The sequence below is a fragment of the Herpailurus yagouaroundi genome, unplaced genomic scaffold (genome assembly GCF_014898765.1).
Source record: "Herpailurus yagouaroundi ecotype Mexico unplaced genomic scaffold, PumYag 250, whole genome shotgun sequence".
Classification (NCBI taxonomy): Eukaryota; Metazoa; Chordata; class Mammalia; order Carnivora; family Felidae; genus Herpailurus; species Herpailurus yagouaroundi.
The window spans coordinates 13,291,564-13,309,185 of record NW_024412467.1 but is presented as its reverse complement, the minus strand read 5'-3'; the positions used below and the strand labels follow the sequence as shown (position 1 = coordinate 13,309,185).

General features: G+C 45.9%; 1 protein-coding gene across 9 annotated transcripts in view; it reads left to right on the top strand.

Moving 5' to 3' along the window:
* The window catches only part of PHACTR1 (phosphatase and actin regulator 1), a 567,250-nt gene that overhangs the window by 288,625 nt on the left and 261,003 nt on the right, over nt 1–17,622 (top strand). The window lies entirely within an intron of this gene.

Below are 17,622 nucleotides of genomic sequence, written 5' to 3'. Positions count from 1 at the left end.
ACTCACAATGAAGCCTAGGGAAATAATAAGAAGAAAAATCAGCTGTACTGAGAGATACATAAAATAATGACAATTAGGATACCTAGGACTTGTAAGTAGGAAAGGACTCAACAGAGCTAACCCATGGAAAAAGAAGGAAATCTAGAAATATGAGAACTGAATGGGAAGGAAAGCCAAGATACCATCAAAGGCTCAAAAGCAAACAAACAAAGCAAAAGCTAGTGTTTTGAGAATAGTAATAAAATAGTCAAATTTCTGTCAAGATTCATTGAGAACAAAACAAAAGGCAGAACATACAAAGAATATTAGGGGAACACAGTTAACAGATAATTGTCAAACATCTTAAGGGAATACTATGATCAAGTTGATGCAAGTACATTTGAAAACCTGGACAAGATGGTGAATTTTTCTAGATAAACTATGAATTACCAATACTGACCAATAGAAAAGTGAAATCTCTACAATTTCTAAAGAAATTGAATCCACATTACAAAAAATCTGCTAACCAGAAATAATTAGTAGTAGAAGGTTTGCTGGTGAGTTTTGATGAACATTCAAGAGGGCTTATCTTAAGTTATATAAGCTCTTCTAGAGAATAAAGATGTAACCTCCATCTTATACAAACTATTCAAGGAAATAGAAAAAGAAGGAATACAACCCTGGACAAGGACCATATAAGAAAGAAGTTTTATTGGGGTGCCTGGGTGGCTCAGTGGGTTAAGCATTGGACTTTGGCTCCGGTCCTGATCTCACAGTGAGTTCCTGGAGCCTGCTTCAGATTCTGTGTCTCCCTCTCATTGTGCCCCTCTCCTGTTCATGCTCTCTTTCCCTCTTTAAAAAGTAAACAAACAAAAATCTTAGAAAAGAAATTCTATTAACCAATGTAATGTATGAATATATATGCAAAAATACTAAATATTTGAAAACAAAGCCAGCAAGCGATTTAGAAGCAAGATACCAAGGCCAATTAGAATCATTCCAAGAATGTAAGGTTGGTTTAATCTAGGAATTCTATTTAGGATTTCACCGCATAATACATCAAAGAAAAAGAAAACAATGATTATCTCAATAGATACATAAAAACCATTCAGTGGGGTACCTGGGTGGCTGTGTTGGTTAAGCAGCCGACTTCAGTTCAGGCCATGATCTCCCCCATCTGTGGGTTCGAGCCCCGTATCGGGCTCTGTGCTGGCAGCTCGGAGCCTGGAACCTGTTTTGGATTCTGGGTCTCCCTCTTTCTCTGTCCCTCCCCTGCTTGCTTTTTGTCTCTCTCTCAAAAATATTAAACACACAAAAAAAGAACATTCAATATAACTCAATACACTAGAACATGACAAAATAGCTTTATAATCGAGGAAAGAAGGTGCTGTGAAATAAACAGTACTCAGGAAGAAAATGTCTCTATAGTGAAAAAAAATAAAGTGGGATTTCTAGCTCACATCATGTATAAAGACAAATTCCAGATGCATTAATGACCTAAATACGTAAAGCAAAGCTTTAAACCTATTAAAAGAGAGCATGAGGGACATTTGTATGACTTCATCGTAGGAAAGAATTTCTTTAAAAGTCCAAAAGCAGAGCACAACATAAACGGCTGCTAAAAATGGACAAAAATATGAGCAAGCAGTTTGCAGAGGAAATCCAAAAGCTAACAGGTAATCAGGATATAGCCAGGAAATCACACCCAGCATACTGAAAAGCAAAATGTTGGTAATACCACCAAGGGGTGGTGAGGCGGAAAAGGAAACTTTCACACACGGTTGACGGAATGATAATTGTTACAATCACTCTGAAAGCTGTCAATGTCAAGTGTAGCTAAAGATGTGCGTGTGCTATGACACGGGGCTATTGGAGGTTTGTATTCCTTTGAGAAACTATTGCACAGCAGTATGAAAGACAGCTTTATCTATCAGGATGCTCACTGAAGAATTGTGTAATTATCCGAAATTTAGATACCAACTAACTAGTCCCCCATGAGGGAATTCATAAATGAATTGTAACATAGTCCTATATCGGAATACTGATACAGCAGGAAATACGAATGGACTCGATATATATGAAATCAACATGCAATAATCTTAAAACATAATATTGAGTTACATGTAGACTGTTCAAAAATGATTCGTAAAATGTGATACCACTGTGTCCATTTGAAACCCACGAAGCTTGCCAACACGTACACATATGGTAAAAATATAAAAATATAGATGGGATGTACACACATCAACTTCAGGAGAGCAGTTGTCTCTGCAGAAGGGGGGAGGATTGGTTGGTCTTTTCGCCTTCGTATCCTTTTCAAAGCAAGAAAACAACTAGAACCCATGTTAACATTTTTCAACCGGATTAACACACACATGAATAGTATTCCCTGTCTTTTTCTCTATCACTGAAATATAAATAAAAATATTTTCAGGACGTTAACAATAAATGTCCAGTTAGCACTAGGCTCCAGGATGGCTCTGAGAACGGACAGCAGGTAGCTGTGTCTGCCCAAGTGTGCTAAGGGATCCTTCCCAAATGGCCCTCTTCAGGCTGTGATATGAACGAGAAAGAGACTCCTGGGAGAGGGAAGGGAAGTGGGCGTCACCTGGAGTAACCAGGAAGTGGCAGGAGATCTGCAAGGTAGTGGGAGTTGTGGCTGCGGAGGACGATTTGGTCTATCTTTGCTGTAGGTCAAGATTTGCTGTCTTAGCAAAGTTCAGCTCTCCCCCGAAAGCTCTTACTTCTGTTTAGACCGTCCTTTCCCTCTTCCAACACATTTCCCTCTTCTTTTTATGTTTCTTTTCTCCTGAGCCTTCTTCCAGGGGTAGAAATGTAACAACTGTTAAGTCAAGGATTGCATTGTTGAAAGACCTTAGCAATCATCTACTAGCCCGACCCCCTCATTTCATCCACCGAAGAATGTATGGCTCACTTTGAGGGCAAACCATCCTGAAAGTTTTTACCTTTGCAACTCAAGTCAACTCAGTTGGCTTTCTGGGGGGATTGATTCCTAGAAAAGATTTATGAAGGAATCAGGGGAAAGTCTGTGTCCAGAGACAGTTCATTGTTCACTGGTAGAAAATTTCATGAAAGTAACACGGTGATATATACCTATGGGTGCATAGTATATTAGACATTATTTTGATGGGTTCTTTTTTTATTAATTTTTTTGAATGTTTATTTTTGACAGAGAGAGTCAGAGTGCGAGCGGTGGAGGGGCAGAGAGAGAGAGAGGGAGACACAGAATCTGAAGCAGGCTCCAGGCTCTGAGCTGTCAGCACAGGGCCCGACGCGGGGCTCGAACTCACAAACCGCGAGATCATGACCTGAGCCGAAGTCAGACGCTCAACTGACTGGGCCACCCAGGTGCCCTGATGGGTTCTTAATTATAAAAATTACTAGGGGCACCTGGGTGGTTCAGTTGGTTAAGCAGTCGACTCTTGATTTTAGCTCAGGTCATGATTTCACAGTTTGTGAGTTCAACCCACCACCCCCTCATCCAGCTCCACACTGACAGTGTGCAGCCTGTTTGGGATTCCACCTCTCTGTCTCCCCACACCCGGTTTGCTCATGCTCTCTCCGTCTCTCTCAAAAATAAAGGCACTTGACAAAAAAGAAGTTGTCTCTTGAATTCAAGTTTTGAAGAGCGAGATGGGGCATCATCTCATCCCACCCCCGCGGCCACCCCCCCAGATCTGGGGATTTTTCTCACAAATGAGCAAAGAATTAAGGTGAAGCCTGCCTAAGGCTTGGCCACTGTGTACAGAAGACAGAGCGACCTTGATGAGGCAGGAGGATTCAAGTGCAAGCGACAGGGGAGAAACGAGAGACCTGGGAAGGAACAGCAGTCTGCACCAGGAGACGATCAGAAAAGTCCGGGGCCAGACTGTTGAATCTCAGAATATGACTACACATTCCGGGTCAGTTTGAGTCCTTCCCCTCCCCCAGCGCCACTTGCAACAGCTCAGGCAAACACAATGACGCCTTTCTCCAGGGTTCTCCGTAATGTTCCGAAGTACGGTTTCTTGATTCAACTCTACCTCTTAAGAGAAACGCAGCAGGCTGAAACACAGGGTGCCCTCACTTTGGGGAGGGGGTCTCTTGTTTCCGGACTTCTCTTTAACTTCTCACGTTGGTTTGGAACCTCTGTGTTTCCTGAGCCTCCAAGCCATGCTTCAGCCATAGGTAAATCAAAATGTCCAGGAGGAATTCCCCTGGTTTATAAGACTGCTCTCACTGGAGTACTGGTCCAGCTGACCCTGGCAGGGGATCGGCGCGGAGAGCATCAGTCTGGATTTGCTGGTCCAGATTCTGTTGACTCCTTCATTCCTGCCTCCAACAATTAGTGATGTAAAGATTTCTGGGCAGCCTCCTCATGTTTTCAAACGTATCCTTATATTTATAACGAACGCCCCCCCCCAAACGATTTATTTGCATGGAATGGACCCTTTCCTTCTTGGGTTACCGATCTTTTCTACAGTTTTGAGCCAAGGTGGTGTTGGAGAACACAGAAGCACACGGCTCGTCTCCTTTAGCAAACACAGTATCTCAGGTGAAGGCTCCCACCAGTTTCTTCCTTGACCTGGCAAAACGCCAGCATGCTCTACAAAGCATTTTATACGTTTCTGTGCACTCGCATCCTTGGTTGCCAGTATTTATTGGTGGCAAAGCAGCTCGGTTCTCTTTTTCGTTCCAACATTACACGTGGACCTGTCTGTGTCCCTCGTTATTTGCATGTTAACAAAACCCGAGGAAAATTCTTTTTTTTTTTTAATTTTTTTTTCAACGTTTATTTATTTTTTGGGGGACAGAGAGAGACAGAGCATGAATGGGGGAGGGGCAGAGAGAGAGGGAGACACAGAATTGGAAACAGGCTCCAGGCTCCGAGCCATCAGCCCAGAGCCTGACGCGGGGCTCAAACTCCCGGACCGCGAGATCGTGACCTGGCTGAAGTTGGACGCTTAACCGACTGCGCCACCCAGGCGCCCCAAACCCGAGGAAAATTCTAAGCAGAGAGCATTTCCTGTGATTTATTGTGTCTCCTGCATTACGTGCATACCTACAAAAGCCGGTAACAGAAACAGAGCCTGTCTCTGTTTAAAAGTATAGCTAAGCTGGAAGCAGTATCAGCTGTCGGTTGATCATGTGCGGTTGTCAAACACTGAGCTTCGTTTGGCCAATGCCTGCTTCGGGGGTTCACCCTCCGTGAACATAACGGCGGGTAACAGTTCCCAAACTGTGTATTGAGTGTTCTGAACAACTCACGGCTGACTTGATATGCACCATTTAAGAAAAGTGGGGCAGATCCTCGAATAAAACATGCCCTGTGTGGGCTCATGAACGTATTAGCAGGGAAGCTTTATGATTAATGCTTGTAATTCACATGCACGAATGCCGTCGGAACCCTTTTAACTTTGGCACGTCTGGTTCGGGCTGTGCAACAATGTCTGTGCCTTTCTCTTGCATGCAAAACAGGGGTGTTTCACTTTTAAGGTAAAGTTGAGATTAGGACTTAGAAGCATGAAGGGCTTCTTCGCCTTAAGGGGACTGACAGGTCTCCGGGAAGCTAGCCTGGGAAGGCATGGCTATTGTCTTGAAATCAAGGGATCTTAACCTGGGCTCCAGGTCTGCCCTGACATATCACCAATTTGGGAAAAGAAAGAGAGTCTGGAAAAGGACTTCACATAGTTAAAATTTGGGGCCAGATTTGCTTTAAATAATTTCTGTTCATCATGTTTGGTGGTAGAGAAAAACTCGTCGATTTGATGTGTATGGACTCTGAACGTTTCCTTCATTTTTTATCGTAACTCCCAGGTTTTCTAAGAGTTGCTCGCTTTTGTCAAGGGTTCAGTAAGCCTGTTGTTTTTTTGTTTTTGTTTATTTTTTACTTGCTGAGTTTCAAGGAAAAAAGGGCATGTCTTACAATGTTTTACAAATTACAAGATTGGGGAATGAGAGAATGTTCATTTCGGTACCCGGTTTTTTGTTTTTTTTTTTAAATCCATGTAATGGGAAAGTAGATTTCCTTCCAGTGTAAATGGGCGATCCTGATGAAGATAATAGGCTTGCCCTTCATCTTTAAGAAGCCCTCCAGGAATTTCTTCCTTCCTGGGTTGGCGTAGAAGGATATTTTTACCTTCACTATAGCTTCTTTCCTTTGGGCACGTTTCTGGACAGGAGCACAATACGGTGGAGAAGGGCTGTGTCTGGATGGTGTGTGACTGGCCGTCCTGTGCGTCTGGGCTCTGCCCCGTTCACATGATACAACTTTGTGCACCTTCTCTCATCTCCCTGGCTCCTTCCTTGTCAGATGGTGGTTGGGACACCTCAAATCTTGGAATTGCTGTGAGGATTATGTCAGAGTCTTTTTACTTAAAAATAGAAAACATATGGAAAATATATGATATTATATAATGTTTAATTTTATTTTTTTTTGCATGTTTATTTGCATTAGAGAGAGAAAGAGAGAGAGAGAGAGTGCATGAGTGGGGGAGAGAAAGAGAGAGAGACAGAGACAGAATCTGAAGCAGGCTCCAGGCTCTGAGCTGTCAGCACAGAGCCTGACGCGGGGCTGGAACTCACAAACTTCGAGATCGTGACCTGAGCCGAAGTCAGATGCTTAACCAACTGAGCCACCAGGGGCCCCAACATTTAATTTTAATATATGATATCTAATATATTTGTTATTGCATCAATATATTTTATAAGTAAGTGTATAAATAAAAATATCTAGTATATTTATTAGTAAAAAGCCCAGCAGTTTCACAAACACCCTGGAAACTCACAAAGTGGTGTGTCCCTCCCTGCCTCTCCCCTACAATGGACTCTTTCTGTGCAGACTCATCATTGTGGCCCTGATTGGGTTTTTAGAGCCCATCCTTATCTAGATACACATGTATATCTACTCATCTACTCTTAAATTCCAACAACACATTCTGTGTGACCTCCCTTTAGACTCTTTGTAACTTTTTAAAAAAAGTTTATTTATTTATTTTGAGAAAGAGAAAAAGACAGGGGGAGGAGTAGAGAGAGAGGGAGAGAGAGAAAATCCCAAGCAGGCTATCTACTCTCAGCGCAGAGCCCAACGTGGGGCTCTGTCTCATGAACCATGAGATCAGGATCTGAGCTGAAATCAAGAGGCAGAAGCTTAACCAATTGAGCCACCCAGGTGCCCCCCTTCTTAGCTTTTTACCATATCCTTCCAGCACTATAAATAACATTCCTTTTTCATGTAACACGGCTACAAACTGTTGTTATAATAATTTGTGCAGAAATAATATGTATCACAGAGGAAAGCTCTATTGACCTGTAAGTAGAAAACTAAATACAATTCCTCTTCAGCATGGCTTCTCTACTGTAAGAGAAAGAAAGAAAGAAAGAAAGAAAGAAAGAAAGAAAGAAAGAAAGAAAGAAAGAAAGAGGAAAGAAAGAAAGAAAGAAAGAAAGAAAGAAAGAAAGAAAGGAAAGAAAGAAAGAAAGAAAGAAAGAAAGAAAGAAAGAAAGAAAGAAAGAAAGAAAGAAAGAAAGAAAGAAAGAAAGGAAAGAAAGAAAGAAAAGAAAAGGAAACAAAGGGAAAACGATTTTGGAAGCTCACAAGATCACAGGACCCTGGCATGCTGGGAAGAGGGGAACAACTTGGCTTGTTAGAAGCAGAAATATTCCTTTGATCGTTCACTTCACAAGTCTTAGAGCACATCGTAATGTTTTCCTCAGTGAATTAGACCATCTTACTTTCCGTGGAAGAAATAATTTGCCTATCGCACATTTAGACACCTGCAGTACCCATTTAAGATCTCCCCATTGGTGGCTACTCACAGCTACTCACACCGCGGTTATATTTCACGCACAACTAAAGTTCTCACACTGGAGGGGAAAAAGGGGCCAATCTGCATTTCTTGCCAATGTCACGTTATCCGAGTACCTTGTTCCTGCACCTGCTCTGTACAAACACAATTGTGGTTCGGTCCTAACGGCCAATTACCATTAGCTGATCCTGAGTGTTTGTCAGACAGCCCCGAGGGGCTCACCACGCTGTAGATGCAATCTCGGTCCTAAAACAGTAACATCAGTGAGTATCAACCACAGTCTGTTTCAAGACTGAAAAGGCAGGAATCTGCCAATATAGATGATAGTTAAGATCTGTGCGTCCTATTTTTACCCCTGTTCTCCTTCCCCCCAGCAGCTCTGCTCTGCATGACAGGCAAGGTTTCTATGTCCCGTGCCTGTATCCTGATAACCTTTGTTGGTTGTGTTTCATGATGGCATATGTTTTTGTCCCTGCATAGTGCTGAGGGTCCTCTGAAGGAAAACCACCTTCCTTCTGTGTGTCAGTGGGATGGCTGGGGAAGGAAAAGGATGCTTTGCAGGTTAACACATTTTGGCTCAGGCTTCTAACTGGCAAACTGCTAATTGGGTAACCTGGGAAATTTGTTTAAGCTTCTCGCGCTTCGGTTTCCTGAAGCGTAAAAGGGAAATAATAGTTCCATTTTATAGTGTTGGTGTGATAACTAAATAAAGTAATAGATAATATACAAATGCACGCACAGATACACATCTCTCACACCCACGTGTCGCTGTTGGAGTAATCTCGATAGGCTAGATGAATCTGCAGTTAAATCGACACCGGGACTTCAGCGGCTTAGAACAGCGCAAGTTCATGTCTCGGAGCGCATGGCCTTTGCGGGTGGACAGGTAGGTTCGGCTCAGTTCATAACACAAAGCAGCAGCTACAGTTCCTCACTGCAGGTTACACTTGGCCACCCGGCTCCAGCCATTACCCTTGAGGGGATTTAGACGTTTTTGCAATCCCGCCACGTATATGAAGATCGTGAATCAGAAATATTTGGAGACTAATACCCATGCCCTCTGTATGTGTCTCACAAAACCGAGTCAGGCCTCTGTATGTTAATTTTCTCATTGACAGTACGTTGTGGGGATGCTTCCGAGCCAACTTGTAAAGACATCACTCTATTTTTAGTGGCATCATGCTTTAAATATACCATAATTTATGCAGCCATCTCCTTATTGGTGGGCTTTTTTATTGTATTGAGATCTAAGTACACTTAAGGGCATCTCTGTGGTCAGGTGCTTTTATTCTGTAAGATCACTATCCAGAAGTATCTAAATCGCCAAAATCAACCTGCTTCTGGAAAGAAACATAAGGCTGTGTTCATACGGCTACACATCTCATTTAAAATGGGATTTATGAGGGGCGCCTGGGTGGCTCAGTCGGTTAGGTGTCCGACTTCAGCTCAGGTCATGATCTCACCGTCTGTGAGTTCGAGCCCCGTGTCGGGCTCTGTACTGACAGCCCAGAGCCTGGATCCTGCTTTGGATTCTGTGTCTCCCTCTCTCTCTCTGCCCCTTCTCTGTTCACTGTGTCTCTCTTTCTCTCCTTCAAAACTAAATAAAACCTCAAAAAAAATTTTAAAAATAAGATGGGATTTATGACTTGGAGTAAAATGTAAAGAAACAGACGACTTTGGAACAACAGGCTTCTCGCTGATCTTAACCAATTCTCAACCTCTCCTATTCTCCTCTGTTTTCCCCTGGACATGAGCAGAAATACTTGATCCAAAATTAAAAAAGAATTTTTTTTACATTTATTTATTTTCGAGAGACAGAGTAAGACAGAGCATGAGCGGGGAAGGGGCAGAGAGAGGGAGACACAGAATCTGAAACAGGCTCCAGGCTCCGAGCTGTCAGCACAGAGCCCGACACGGGGCTCGAACTCACAGGCCGTGAGATCATGACCTGAGCTGAGGTCGGACGCTTCACCGACTGAGCCACCCAGGCGCCCCCCCCCATCCCAAATTTTAAAGTGTAGACTGAGCGCCTCCATTGGGTATCAGCAATACAGGTTGTAAAGACGCTTGACAAAGAAAATCTTGCAGAAAATAGCCTACCAGCCTGATCTTCGCATCCCACCCACAGAGATGAGATTCACTCTGACCGCATGGCGGAGTTCTTTGGACCTGAGAACCACATGACTCGGGTCCTCTTCCCATCCGCGGGAATGCAGAAAGAGAAAGAAACATCCCCAGATAACACTGCAATCAAGCTATAGGCATGTGTTGCTGACGGTTGTCCTTCAGATCACCTCTTTTGTCACCTGTTTTGTCTCAATCCTTTCCCTCTTCCGTTCCCATTGGGGTGCTGTCTGCTCAGTGTTTGTACAACAGTTTGCACAGAACAACCCCTTAGTAAGCATAATTACCCAAGCCTACAAGGAAAATTGCTTTCTGTTCAGTTTTAGGGGGGGAAAAAAGCAAACCCTTAGCTAAAACAAAACAAAACAAAAATCCCAAAAACGCGTGTGCGTGCACACACACACACAGAAACTGCTCACCCCATTTAGATGTCTCAATCATATTTTTTAAAAAATTTTTTTCAACGTTTTTATTTATTTTTGGGACAGAGAGAGACAGAGCATGAACGGGGGAGGGGCAGAGAGAGAGGGAGACACAGAATCGGAAACAGGTTCCAGGCTCTGAGCCATCAGCCCAGAGCCCGACGCGGGGCTCGAACTCACGGACCGTGAGATCGTGACCTGGCTGAAGTCGGACGCTCAACAGACTGCGCCACCCAGGCGCCCCTCAATCATATTTTTAAGAACTCAAGTTCTAGGGGCGCCTGGGCGGCCCCGTCGGTTGGGCGTCCGACTTCAGCTCAGGTGGCGATCTCATGGTTTGTGGGTTCGAGCCCCGTGTCAGGCTCCGTGCTGACAGCTGGGAGCCTGGAGTCTGCTTCGGATTCTGTGTCTCCCTCTCTCTCTGCCCCTCCCCCACTCATGCTGCCTCTCTCCGTCTCTCAAAAATAAAATAAAACATAAACCATTTTTTTAAACGACAAGAATTCAAGTTCTAAAACCGGGCACATGAGATTGTTTCTTCAAAGCAGCTGGCCCCTGACTGCTCTCTGGTTCTTTCACCAACAACCTGCCAGATTGGAGTAAGAAATAATAAGGGAAAAGCTAAGGCCAGAAGAACTTTTACTATCGGCTCCAAAACCCATTTTTTGGAAGAACACTGTGGGAGAGACCCTTCTTTCAGGAGAATTAAAGTCCGCCATGGCGCGGCTGCTTTCTAACGTCTATCTACAGGAGTGGCATTCAAAATATCGAATAACTAGACTTCCAAGAGTCAGAACGGATGCTCAACCTGTTAGAACAGATGCCAGCCACAGACAATGCCCTACAGCTGTGCCAGCGCATGGAGCTGAGTATGAGCTGTCCTTATACATCACTGAGTCGCCTGAAGAATTTTCACTGGCCTCCACTCTGCCTGTGTCTCCTTGCTCAGCATACAAATGCATTATGATGAATATAAAAAAGTCTGGAAACTGCATCCCCTTCTTAATGAAAGTCTACTCCAATTCCATTCCATACTTCCCTTCCAGCGTCTGTAAAAAAGAACAAAAACCACACACACACACACACACACACACACACATACACACACACACACACACACGGGAACGGCAGTGGTGTGGAACGATTCTGTGTTGGAGACCATGTGGAAGTCATTTTTAACCCTGTTCTTAAATACATATTTGGTAGATTAGTTTACAGTTCTGGTTTTGTCATCATACACATTTAGATCAAACTAAGAAAAAAAATAGGTGTTTTTCTTAAATTAGAAATGTAACAGGGGCACCTGGGTGGCTCCGTCGGTTGAGCGTCTGACTTCGGCTCATGTCATGATCTCACTTCGGCTTGTGAGTTCGAGCCCCGTGTCGGCCTCTGTGCTGACAGCTCAGAGCCTGGAGCCTGCTTTGGACTCTCTCTCTCTCTCTCTCTCTCTCTCTCTCTCACTCGCTCTCACTCGCTCTGCCCCTCCCTTACTCATGCTCTGTGTGTGTGTGTCTCTCTCTCTCAAGAGTAAGTAAAACATTAAAAAAATCGTGTTAAGAAATATATTGTTAATATTTAGGGAGCGGATGAATTTTCGAGGGCCTGTGTCACAAATTACCACAAAGTTGGTGGCTTAAAACAACAGATACTTATCTTCTTGCAGTCCTGGAGGCCACAAATACAAATTTAAGGTGTGGGCTGGGCCATCTCCCCCCTTCCCGCCCCAGAAGCTCTCTGGAAGATTCCATTTCTCACCTTCTGCCAGCTCCTGGTGACTGTGTCATTTCTTGTGACGACACCACACCAGGCTCTGGTTCTGGTTTCACATCCCCGTCTCGTCTCTTGCCTGTGTCTTCCTCACTGTCTGTGTGTCTTTCAGGAGGGCACTTATCATCTAATTCGGGGCCCACCCAAGTCATCCAAGATGATCTCCTCACTACAAGAGCCTTCACTTAGCTGTCTGCAAAGAACCTTTTCCCAAATGTTCCAGGGATTTGATGTGGATGTATCTTTTGGAAGGCCAGCATTCAACCCACCACAGGGAAGATAGGAACAAGAAAGGAGACAGACAGGGGCACCTGGCTGGCTCAGTTGGTAGAGCATGTGACTCTTGATCTCGGAGTTGTAAGTGGGAGCCCCATGTTGGGTATAGAGATTACTTGAAAATAAAATCTTAAAAAAAAAAAAAGGAGATAGAATCAGGAAAAAACAAAACAAAACAAAACAACTAATGGAGAGCCTGAGTGTAAATTGTAGCAAAAATGGTGAGGAAGGAAAAAAAAAAACCTGTTAAGTCTTTTTATAGATTAAATCTGTGTAGTAATATTTACCTAAGCATAGCTGTCTTGAATGGTTCCACTGCTTTGCCTTGTGTTGACATTAATATTTTGTATTTCTACTCTATCTTTCTCATAAGAGCTTAAGCATGCCATGAGCATTTCCAAATATCTACCCTTTGATTTTTTTAAGTTTATTTATTTATTTTGAGAGAGCGTACGAGTGCACGCTCACGAAAGCAGGGAAGGGGCAGAGAGAGAGGGAGAGAGAGAATCCCAAGCGGGCTCCGCACAGTCAGCACAGAGCCCAGTGTGGGGCTCAAACTCACGAATTGTGAGGTCATGACTTGAGCCCAAATCAAGGGTCCAACACTTAACCGACTGAGCCACCCAGCCACCCCTATGCCCTTGGATTTTGACTTCTTTTAAGCCTAATAACTGTTGAGCATTAAAAGTCGGATGGGCAGGGACAGGCAGAAAGCGGAACACAAGCTGAGTTCTGAGTTGATCACAAACCGTTTCTCACATGTGGCCGTGGGGAATTTTACGGTTTCCAGTTGCCTTCCCATCATCATGACAGTGGTGTCCTCTGGAAAGCCCGACGCTGCCTTGTGGGGTGTAACGCTCCCGCCAGCCTAAAGATCATCCTGGACCCCCACCCCATCACCATGAACCCCTTCTAGCCTGTGACCTTGCACACTCTCCATGTGGCCACCACGTCTGTCACCACCCCTCTGCCCTCAACTCCTTCAGACCGACGTGCTTCACCACTTCCGTCAATTCCACATTAATCCCTGCACAATTCCCTTTACACACGGCTCCCACTCCGAGTATTAAACGCATATTTCTCCCTGGCTGCTTCTAGTTCTAAATTTGCGTGTTTCAGCTGGGTGGGTTCTGTAAATCTCGTATGTCCTTTCGTCGGCTGCCTCCTCTCTCCTATTAATTTGTTATTAAAAATTTTTTAATGTTTATTTATTTTTGAGAGAGAGAGGGAGGGAGGGAGGGAGGGAGGGAGACACAGAATCCAAAGCAGGCTCCAGGCTCTGAGCTGTCTGCACAGAGCCCGACGTGGGGCTCGAACCCACAAAATGTGGTCATGACCCGAGCCGAAGTCGGACGCTCGGCCGACTGAGCCACCCAGGTGCCGCTTTCCTATTAACTTTTAGGCTCTGGAAGATCAGGGGTCTTATCTGCTATTTACTTTGAAAGTAGTATGTGTATGCAACTGGTAGGCAATTAATGCTGTAACCGGGCTGAAGCCTAGGGGGTGGTTCTCACACCCTGATGAACTACTGAGTCACGTGGAAGTCTTGCTAACACGCAGGTTCTGCAGCAGAGCTTGAGACGCTGCATTTCTCCCAAGCTCTCAGGTGACCAGGATCTGCCCGTCTAGGGAACTGCACTTTGAGTAGTGAGTCTTAGGGCCCCGAACAAGTTTCAAGGAGGGGATTTACACGTTAAGTGTCTCCTGAAGAAGGGATGGGAACAAGACTGCCATAGGGCTAAGTGACACTGAGAGTGACCGCAGGGAAGCCTTCCTCACTTGGATCCTCTGGGTAAAAATCCCACATAGGCTGCATTGAGAATTCCTGTTACAGGTGACATGATGTTCTGCACTGTTCCTTTTTAGTGCTTCCCTCCTTCCTTTTCAAATTAAAATCCCACAGCTCCTGGGTGGCTCAGGCCGTCGAGTGCCCAACTCTTGATTTCGGCTCAGGTCATGATCCCAAGGTCATGGGGTTGAGCCCCGCATTGGGCAGCGGGAGTGTGGAGCCTGCTTGAGACTCTCTCTCTCTCTCTCTCTCTCTCTCTCTCTCTCTGCCACCCCTCCCTCACTCACACACTCTCCTTTCTAAAAAAAAAAAAAAAAAAAAACTCACAAAAAACCCTCTTTTCAAGAATGCTGTCGGATGACCGTTTTCTTTCATTATCCATACAGGAAGATGATTTTCAGTAGCAACAGAGCTGAGCCATGATTGCAAGGATCATAATTCACAGGTTTGTCTTCTGCGGTGACACAAACCCAGACTCTGTATGCACACCTCTCGGCATCAGGAGCCATAGGGACGGTATAGTAATGGATCAGAGGAAGGCTTCACTGAGGTGGCATTCAGGGTAGAGAAGAGGGTCAAGAAAAGACAACCGGATGTGTGTGTGTATCTGTCCCGCTGCCTGCTGAGGGTCACAGGAAGGACAGTGCCGGGGGCCACTGGGCACAGCCATCTTCTTCCAAACTCCCGCCAGCATTAAGGTTTATTGCATCCTGGTCCTTTCTCCAGCCACCTTCTATTGTGACAATAGGAGACAGTGCCTTCTCGGCCTCCCGGTTGGGCCCGAGACACTACAAGTCCCACGTCTTCTAAGACCAGCGTGGTCGCCTAGAACTTGCAGCGATGATGGAAATGTTTTACCCTCTGCCCGGACTGATTCAGTAGATGGGACTACCTGGCACGTGAGCTGCGGCTGGGGCAACCGAAGGAATGAATTCTAGTTTTGTTTAATTTTAATCAGCTTAAGTATAAATAGCCACCGGTGGCCAGTTAGAAGCCGCAAATTCAAGAAAGGGAGTTGAAGGAGATGAATCCCCAGCCAAGGATATGGCACTCAGAGGTATACCTTTGTCTTTTTGAGTTGAATAAAGAGCCCCCATAACGGTGGGGCATCGTTTTTAATATTTGAGCCCAAGCTGGCGGTCGCGGCCGTGTTCTCTGTGCTCTACCACTTGGCCAATTAAAAGAGAGACCCCCGGAGCCTGTAGGTCTGGTTTAGTGTTCCGTGAGTGCATAAAGGATTGCAGCCGGCTTAGCTGTTTTAGTAGGACCATATGGGGTTAACGCAGGTCTCTTGGTCCGTGAGGCATTGAGTAAGGTGGGAAAAACATGCAATTTTAAAAAGCCGTTGAAGAAGAGACGCGTCCTTTTTTTCCCAGAAGGTAGCTAAGAGGTGATACAGTTTAGGGGAGGGATCTGAGGATTTGGAAAAGAGAATAACAAAGGTTTGCCCGTAACACAACGCAATGCATTCCGTCGTATACCCCCACTGATATAACAGAGGGGTCTTTTGCCATGTCTAGAGTAAGAATTATAATGAGCCAGGGACTGAGTGGTAGGAATCGGACACTGAGCGGATACAGTGAGATTTACCCGTGGCTGGTTCTCGGCTGGTAATCTAGGTGAGAAGAGAAGGGTCCCTGAAGGCCCCAGGGGACCCCAGGAGAGACTAGCTGTCTACTTAAAGAGCCTGCAACTCCCACACGTGAATTCCACGTGAGTCTCTGGCACCTACTTCTCCAGCAGGCTATGGCACCGCTTGACGTCCCAAACTACGTCATGAAGAAGAAACTGCTGATTTGGGCGGAACATTTTGCAGATGAGCAGCAATATCAACGAGGGAGTGGTGGCATTGCAATGATCAGACGCTTATTAGAACGCGGGAATTTGATATCCCCAGTGGACTGTTGGCATTTTTATGTGGGAGGGGAACCATCACGTGTGGAACTGGCCCAGTTGGAGGAGAGGCTAGCAGTGACTTGCCTTTGGGGGGGGGGGTGTCAGCCACAGGCTATTATGAAATTAACTTTGGGGAAAGTTCCTAAAAACCACTAGTGGTGATAATACCTCCTTTGATAGTATTTCAGTGGCCTGGGGGAAGAAAGGGGTTAAGGTCATGGTTCACAAGGAAGGAGGTTTAATAGGAAGCCGGAGCCCCCAGCCTGGGAGCTAGACCCCCTGGCTCTAAGCACCTGTTTCACCATTCATGCTTTGCATCAAGATCACAGAAGGGAGCTTGTTAAAGCTACAGATTCCTGGCCCTCCACTGACCTTCTAAACCAGAATCCCAGTGCCCAGGGTCCCCAAAGCTCTACTTTTTTAAAAGTTCATTTAGCTTTTGAGACACACACATACAGACACACAGAGCACAAGCAGGGGAGGGACAGAGACAGAGGGAGACGCAGAATCCAAAGCAGGCTCCAGGCTCTGAGCTGTCAGCACAGAGCCCGACACGGGGCTCGAACTCACGAACTGTGAGATCATGACCTGAGCCGAAGTCAGAAAGCTTAACCCACTGAGCCACCCAGGTGCCCCAAATCTCTATTTTTTTAAATAAGTACCCAAGGTGGTTGTGATTTGCGGCTTCTCCAAGCCTTAGTTCTCTGAAAGGTGATGCAGGATTTGGCAATATCCGAGTCAAGATTACCGTAATAGACATAGTATGATTTAGTTTTTGTAAAGCGCACGACAAACTCGATTAACTCGTATCTGTCACAACCCCACTGAGCCATGGGTTTGCCTTATTTAAGACACTTCTCTCTTTGGACATCTCGATAGATGTCATTCGCCTGGCTGAGCCTTCTTCACCGTGCTAAGACAGCTGGGGGAACCTTCGAGCCAAATGAGCTGGGTTCCCTGAGTTGCAAGTTGTTTCTGAGGATTGATAAAAGCAGCCTTTCCTGTTCCGTGTTATTCTAAGTTTGAAGGACGCCGGTGGAAGGCCCCCTTCAGGTTGGGGGGATTTTTACGCAGGGTGAAAAGATCAGTTATGCCCTAACAGGTTGCCGGCTCCGGCGAAAAGTCAAGGGCGGTGGGCTGGACCCAGCAGAGAATGGTGATGTGTTCTGGCCCACGAGAGGGGCGCTCGCACCCCGAGGGCTCCGAGCGCAGCTGCCTCCGGTGTGGCCCATCTTGCTTGCATTTGGCGGCGCGAGGCTCCAAGACCAGGGGGAGGGGGAGGCTGGCGTCCTGCCCCCGAGCTGGAGAGGGAGCGAAGGTAGCTGCAAAGCCCAGCAGGCGCGAATCGCTGGGGCCCAGATTGACGGAGGGTGGGGCCGCGGGGAGGCAGTGCACGCGAGGCCGCGGGAGAGGTGGGCGCGCCGCGTCCCAGGTGCGACCGCCGAGCGCCTCCCGGAAGCCCTCCTCGCGCCGCGGGGTTCGGATTGGCTCGGGCGGCGAGGTCGGCGAGGTCGAGACCCTTTCGGCGCCTTCCCCACCCCACCCCCCTCGACCCGCCCCG